Below are 8,421 nucleotides of genomic sequence, written 5' to 3'. Positions count from 1 at the left end.
AAACCACCCGAAAAGCACATTCAGCACCCAAATACAATACACAGCCCCATACAGCAAGGGCCCACTGGCTCCTGTTGGCCAAATATCACAATTGAGCTGCATCTGGAGTCGGAGGATCCTAGCTCAAATTCAGAGCCAAGTCACTTAATCTCCCTTGAGAAGAGGTGCCCCTGGGCCCCCACATCTCTAAATCTAATATCCTGCAAGATGATGCAACCACAACCTCAAACACTTAAAATTGCCCAGCCTTGGGCAAGCCACTTAACCCCATTGCCTTGCAAAAAAAAAAAAAAACTAAAAGAAAAAAAGATGATGCAAACATTGACAGATCTATTTGGACTTTTTTTTGGTACTTTTTTGGGGTGCTATTCAGTATCTGAATTGTTTGTTGAAAATTATTCTGAATGAATGGAATTCGGGGGTTGAAGCGCTTTAGTGGCCATTTAGGTCCGGTGGCACAATTCTTTTTTTTTTTTGGTAAAGAAAGATTTTATTTATTTTGAGTTTTACAATTTTTCCCCCCATTCTTGCTTCCTTCCCCCCTACCCTCCACAGAAGGCAGCCTGTTAGTGTTTACATTGTTTCCATGTTATACACTGATCTCAGTTGAATGTGATGAGAGAGAAATCATATCCTTAAGGAAGAAAAATAAAGTATGAGATAGTTAAATTACATAATAATATGACACTTTTTACCCCCTAATTTGACGGTAATGGTCTTTGGTCTTTGTTTAAGGTCCATAATTCTTTCTCTGGATACAGATGGTATTCTCCATGACAGAAAGCTGAAAATCATGCCTGATTGATGGAATGAGCGAGTCCATCAAGGTTGATCATCACCCCCATGTTGCTGTTAGGGTGTACAGTGTTCTTCTGGTTCTGCTCATCTCACTCAGCATCAGTTCATGCAAATCTTTCCAAGTCAAAGCACAATTCTTTACCAGCTTTATTAACACTGATTTTGGTCCACTCTAAATGTTAAGTTCTTTTCACATTGAGCCTATCTGTTAACAGAGGCCTTAGAGATGTAAATTTTTTCAACTATTTTGTTAAAAATTGAAGTGTGTAGGGGCAGATAGGTGTCAGTGGATAGAGCACCAGTCCTGTAGTCAGAAGGACCTGAGTTCAAAGTCGGCCTCAGATACTTAATGATTATGTAGCTGTGTGGGCAAGTCACTTAACCCCATTGCATTGCCTTGCAAAACTAAAAAAAAAAAAGTTGAAGTGTGTGGGTGTTAAAGAAATAGCAGAAGATACCACATTTTAATGGGGAAAATATTGGATTGGGACTTCAAATTCTGGTTCTGTTTCTTCTAGGCTTGTGAGCTTGGACCAGGTACTTCACATTTCTAAAACTCAGTTTCCTAAACTGTAAAATAAGTAATGTGGATATGATAATGTCTAAAGTCTCTTCCCATTCCAGATCTACTTCATACAGGGTAAGATAAGAAATTTGAAATGTTAGCTTATGCAGCTAAAAACTTTAGCTTATCCAGCTAATTCAGCCACCGATTTCTTCCTGTTTACTTACAGAGGCACAGAAAAAGATGAGGTTTCCTGCTTTCTCAGTTCTCAGTTTGCTAACTTAGAAGAAATTAGTTCAAAGGAAAAGAACATGCTTTTTTAACAAATGCAGAAGAAGCCTCTGTGGTTAAAAGCTAGATTATTGTTAATATTTTATTTTTCTCTGTGCCTCTCCCCACCCAGCACAGTGAATTGGACATAGTTGTTTTAAAGAATGTGTGTTGATTTATTGATAGTGGGCACTTTTAGCAACCTTATTTTTAAAAATTGTTTCAGTCATAGAATGTATATCAGCAAGACTCAGGCAATTGGAAGACCCATCTTGGAGTCAGTAATACCTGTTTTTTGTTTGTTTTTTGAGGGGTAGGGGGAGACAAAGGGGAGGCTAGTAAGTGTTTTGTTTGAAGCAGATTTGAACTCAGGTTCTCCAGACTCCAGGCCCAGTGCTATATCCACTGTGCCACTTAACTGCCCAAGCCTTGGTTTTAAACCTGTTGAGTTCACCTATTTCCTATATGAGTCACCCTGGGCAAGTCTCCACCTCTCAGTTCCTTAGATCATCCTTTTCAATTTTCCTTTTTTCTGTGTAAGAAAAATCAGCCAAGTGACTGTAATCTCACTCCCAGGGAAGATAAGGCTGGTATAAAGGTGAGTTTGGTGGATCTCTTGAACACAGGGGTTCTGAGCTTCAATGGACTAATGCAATCATGTGCCCATCCTAAGTCAGGCTTCAATATGCCAGCCTCCCCCCACCCCACCCCCAGAGTAGATTGCCAACAAAGGGTCCTACCCAGATCAGAAATGGAGTCAATCAACAGTAGCATCAAACCATGAGGTCACTGTAATTTCTGCCTGGACAGGAAAGGGAGACTCAGTCTCAAAAAAAAAAAAATCCATATTTTACATGTGTTACAGATGCTATCTTTTCTTTTTTTTTTTGGAAGGAGGGTCAGGGTGGGGAGTGTGGTGTTCCAGTATGATGATTGATGACGATCAAGATATTTTGTCCAATTTCTCTTCTACATCTGTTTTGGGTTCATTATGCACAGTTAGAGGTTATGAGAGATAATCAATCAATCAATATTTAGAATATAGGATTTAGAATGTTCCTCAGTTTTATTTAAAGTTTAAAATTTATTTAAAATTTGTTGCTTTGGGGCAGCTAGGTGGCGCAGTGGATAGAGCACTGGCCCTGGAGTCAGGAGTACCTGAGTTCAAATCCGACCTTAGACACTTAATAATTACCTAGCTGTGTGGCCTTGGGCAAGTCACTTAACTCCATTGCCTTGCAAAAACTAAAGCTAAAACTAAAATTAACTAAATAGATAAATAAAATAAAATAAAATTTTTTGCTTTGAGGAATTAGGAAAGGTGGACATTTATTTATGAAGTATAATAGGGGCTGTGAGGGAGACTGCAGTTGGTTTTAGGGTGAAAGCAAAGTGAGAAGCAATTAAAACTGCCTTGGGCTTACAGGATAGTAGCCTGCTCATTATAATAATGGTCTGAGACTTCTCACGCTGAGTTACCTCCAGCTTACATGGTAAATTCCAGGAGAACCACTTGGGTTGTTTCCAGCAAGGATCAAAGGTGGAGGTGCTAATAACTTTTTTCTTTTGTGATTCTAAACATGAATGTTGACCCAGAGTTCACTGAGGAAGAGAATAAACTTCCATACTCAGAAATCCTAACAGGGAACAAGATCTCAATTGTGAATATAAATGTGGATATGAATGTATACTCTACAGTAAATACTGGTTCATGTTTACATTCCACAAAGGCTAGATGACACTTGTAATCACAAAATTCTAAAAATCAAATGTGTCCTTACATAAATAATTGATGGAAGCCATAAAATAGATATTATGAATGCAGGTTAATAATCCCTATAATCTTCCCCCTTTTCTAGTGTACTTTTGTTTCATGTGGTGGATTCAGTAATTATTGCTAGAAGATTTAAAGTGGGTGCTGAGGAAAAGGAGAATCAGTATGGAGCTTTTAGAGTCCTCTGAATGATTTCACAGATTATAATTCTTTATTATTTTCTTTATAATACTCTCTCCTACACCAGGCAGGTTTTTGTTATTCACTCGTGACTGACTCTGTGACCCCATTTGGGAATTTCTTGGCAAAGATACTGGATGGCTTGCTGTTTCCTTCTCCAGTTCATTTTACAGAAGAGGAAACTGAGGCAAAGAGGATAAAGTGACTTGCCCAGAGTCACAAGTGTCTGAGGCTGGATTTGAATTCAGGAAGATTCCTGACTCCAAGCCTGGCACTCTATCCACTGTGCCAACTAGCTGTACCAAGCAGAGGTACCAAGAATTTACAATTTATTGGCTGATTATTATGGAGTTGTTTTGTTTTGGGGTTTTTTGCCCCTCTAGGTCCATCATTGTGTATTGAGGAATACATGATAATAATGATACTAAAATTTATTCTAAAGTGTTTGAGTTTCTACAATTATGGGCAAGAGATGAATTCTTGATCAAACAAGGGACAGAAGCAACTACAAAAGAGGAAAGGAGAGAGTCAAAAGCAACATAATCTCCAGTACAAAGGGCTGAAGACAGTGAGATTTCAGCCTCAAGCTGTTGGAATCTCAGCAGAAAACAAAGTAGAATAGGAGAAAATGAAGGGGCAGAGAAGCCTGGGCAGTGCTAAGAAGGGCCTTCCATGTGAACTCACCCTAGTCCAATAACCCAGGAGCTGGAGTAAGAGACAAAGTCCTCTTAGGAGGCTGATCAAGAAGATGGAAACCAGTTGGAAGTGCCCAGGAACCCTCCAGGGAAAGGCAAAATCATCATCTCCAACTGTATAGTTGGGGCCCATCAGGGCTGCAACAGGGAACAAAGCTAGCTTCTACCTGGTGATTCCAGAAGGAAGAAATAAAGATAGGACCAAGGTCAGCATCAGTGATGGGGCCAGCAGGAATTGGAAGCAGAAACCAGGGACTGAAGCAAAGACAGATTCTGTCTTGTCTTAGCTCTCACCCTAGCTCCCTATTCCCCTACTAAGGTTGTGAAAGAGAGTTGGCAAAGAGACCAGGAGCCAGCTACCCTATCAAGAAGTGGCAAAGGTTGACCTCTTAACTCCTAGCCCAAGGAAGTACTCCCTTCATTGAGTTCTAAGAAATTTTTCTTAGGTGTAACTCTAAGCTGAGTTCCAAAGGTTCTTGTATAGACAATAGCTGATTTTTCCTTCTGCTCTAAGGTACATGTTATATTTTCCTGAAGTTTCCTTTCTTTGGTATGTCTTTCCACTCCAATGTAGCTATTTGTCAACATTGTTCCTGTAAAGAATATTCAAATACCGACAAGACTTTCAGGTGCCTGAGGTCAGGAAAGAATAAAAACGTAAGAGACAGATTGCCATTTACTCATAGTTTACATGATCTGGAGGGAGGTGAGGGTAGGGAGACTGTGCAGCTGCCTTTCCCCTTAAACTCCCTTATAGTATCTGCCCTGAAGCTTATCTCGTCCAAAACAGGAGGTAGAAGAAAAACTTACTAAGTTCCATTTTTGGGGGGTAGACTTTCTATGGCCTTTGGTATTTCTCTGTTCCCAAGTGAATGTCTTTTGTTGGTAGAGTTTCTTCAATAACATGGTCATTTTGGGGAGTAGTAGTAGGAGAGCAAAAGAGAAACTCTCTTCTTCCTCTCTCATTTCTCAAGAGCAATTCCCTCTGAACTTGGAATCCTTTATGAATGAGCTAATCTGCCACTTGACTGGCTCATTGCTGAATTGATTTCTTGTTTTATATAGACTGAGGTGTGATTTGAACTTTTCAACCAATTACAAAGTGCTTCCTTATATCTTATCAACTGCCTTTTATTCAATAGCCCAAAGTTCTAGGATCTTTTAAAAACGAAAGGCACACATTTTGATGAAGTTATAGGAAAATTCCTTAATATTTAGTTTATGGGTAAGTTGATTGATTGTTTAGTTGGATCTTGTTCTTCTTTATGGAAAAAGACCAAAATGACATCATTATGTTAGAGACAAATTACAGTTGGTCCGACTGTGGCTGATCAGACTGATACAAGCTTGGAATGCTCTACCACAAGTTGGACACAAATTGTCCCTGTGAATACCTGGGATGGGTACTCTAAACTTATGGATGTCACATTTTCTTTGGGCTGCTTCAATTCTGCAGCACCCTTACTGATGAGGGCATACCATACTGAGCAGCAGCTCCCATCCTGTACAATCAATTCTAAATTTCTTTTTTTTTATTGTTTAGGTTTTTGCAGGCAAATGGGGTTAAGTGGCTTGCCCAAGACCACACAACTAGGTAGTTATTAAGTGTCTGAGGCTGGATTTGAACTCAGGTACTCCTGACTCCAGGGCCAATGCTCTATCCACTGCGCCACCTAGCCGCCCCCAATTCTAAATTTCTTAAGAGAGGTTTTCAGGGTATCATTTCTTCTGACACCCTTGTGAGCGCTTGCCCTGTGTGAGTTCTCCATAAGATAGTCTTTTTTGGCAAGTGTATGTCTGGCATTCTTACAACATGTCCAGTCCATTGTAGATGCACTCTCAGTAGTAATGTTGGAATGCTAGGCAGTTTAGCTTGAGAAAGGACCTCGGTATCTGGTATCTTCTCCTATCAGGGGATCTTCAGAATCTTCCTAAGACAATTTAAATGGAAGCAATTCAGTTTCCTGGAATAGTAGACTGTCCAGGTTTCACAGACATATAGCAATGAGGTCAGCACAATGACTCTGTAGACCTTCAGTTTGGTAGTCCAGTCTAATAACTCTTCTCTCCCATACTCTCTTTTGGAGCCTCTCAAATACTGACTGACAATGCTTGTGTCAACCTCATTGTCAATGTGTATCTCCTTGGAAAGGACACTGCTAAGATAAGTGAATTTGTCCACAGCATTCAAAACTTCTCCATTTGCTATAACCAATGGTTCCATATTTAGATGGTGTGGTGCTGGTTGATGGAGCAACTGGGTTTTCTTGGTTTAATTGTTAGCTCAAAATGAGTACAAGCAGCAGAGAATCGATCCATACTTTGTGGCATCTCAGCTTCAGAGGCTGCATTGAGTGCACAATCATTTGCAAACAGAAGATCATTCACCAACACTCCTTCCACTTTGGTCTTGGTTTGTAGCATTTTCAAGTTGAAGAATTTACTGGCAGTGTAGTAGCTGACTTTCAGTGAAGGTATTTGGTAATATGACTGAAATATCATATAAAAAACATGGGAGCAAGGACTCAGCCTTGTTTCACTCTGTTGGTGACATGGACATCTTGAGAGCATCGTCCACTATCCAGAAACTCCTCATGAAATTGGTGTACGATACTGCGCAACCAAACTGTGACATAATTTTCCATAAACTCTCGTGATTGGTGGTATCAAAGGCTTTAGTCAGATCTACAAATGTATGTAGACCTCTGTTCTGCTCCTGCCATTTCTTCTAGAACTGTTGAACAACAAACACCAAATTGATTGCTATTTGACCCTTTCTGGTTCTCAGAGAGTTGACCATCTTCCAGATGAAGGATCAGCCTATTGAAGAGGACGCTGGCAAGAATCTTTTCAGTAACAACTAAGAGAGAGAGAGAAAAAAACCCCTGTGATTGTCAAAGGACAACCTTATTCCATTTAAAGAGGTGGACAGTGGAGGCATCCTTGAATTCTTGGGAGATAACTTCTTGTCATATATAACCTGGAAAATTTCAGTCAGGTTTTATATGAGCAATGGATGTAAATCTCAGCTGGAAGAGAATCAGCACCAGATACTTTGCCACTTGAAAAGAGTCTAATGTCATTCAAAACCTTTTCTATTGGAAATTCAACTAGGGATGGAGTGCCTTCACCTTGAGATAAATGATAAATGGCTTCTACATTGATTGATGATGGTCTATTAACAACACTATGGAAGAGTTCATTCAGCTCATCTCTCTAGGATCATGCCCCATCACCAATCAATGTAGCTCCATCAGCACTTCAGAAAAGCATTTTGTATTATTATTTTGTTGTATTAATATTTTGTATTATTACTATCCACATAAAACTGAATCTCATGTGCCAATTGAGCTGAGAATCCTGCTTCTTCCTAAGCTTAACTTGAACTTTGCTTTTGATGGAATTAATTGTTGCCTTCTTAGAAATGAATGAACTATCCTGCTGGTAAACCCTGTGGAGTTCTCATTTTTCATTTAGCAGCTTCTGATTTTCCCCCATTATTTTTTATCAAACCAGTCTTGATATTTTTAAGTGTTCTGACCCATATGATCTAATACAGTGCTGTACACCAGATCTCTGAAAGCTGCCCACTCCTTTTCTGCTCCACTGTTGCCAACTGTGCGTTGGCTCAATTATCCCTCCAAATTAGCAACAAACTGTTTCCTCTCAGGCATTCTAATCTCTTGACATTAATGCTACATTTTGCCTTGGGGCTGCTGCTTCAGTTGAATGTGAGTATTTATTTTGGAGAGGATGAGTCTGTGATCAGTCTAACCTCTGCATCAAACATTGCCTTCGTCTCTTATGTCGTAACTATCTCTTCTTATAATCACGTAATCTATTAGATGCCAATGTTTGCCGCAAGGGTGCAACCAGGAAGTTTTATTGCATTTAGGTTAGCAGAAGACAGGTATATTGATTGGCAGTTAGATTCAAAGGTTGGAATAGTACAGTAAATAGAGCTCTGCCCTTAAAATCAGGAAGATCTGGGTTCAAATTCCATCTCAGATGCTTATTAGATATTGATGAGGGCAAATTGTTTAACCTTCTGGGCCTCAGTTTCCTCTTCTATAAAATGAAGGGGAATAGATTTAAAAACTTCCCAAGTCCCTTCCAGCTCTATATCTATGATTTAAAGACTCTGTGATTAATTCATTAACTTAAGGCTCCTGTGCCTTGTGTAACTACCCACCCCATCT

This window comes from Macrotis lagotis, chromosome X (genome assembly GCF_037893015.1).
Source record: "Macrotis lagotis isolate mMagLag1 chromosome X, bilby.v1.9.chrom.fasta, whole genome shotgun sequence".
In the NCBI taxonomy this organism is placed as follows: Eukaryota; Metazoa; Chordata; class Mammalia; order Peramelemorphia; family Peramelidae; genus Macrotis; species Macrotis lagotis.
Note: the sequence above shows the minus strand (reverse complement) of the source record.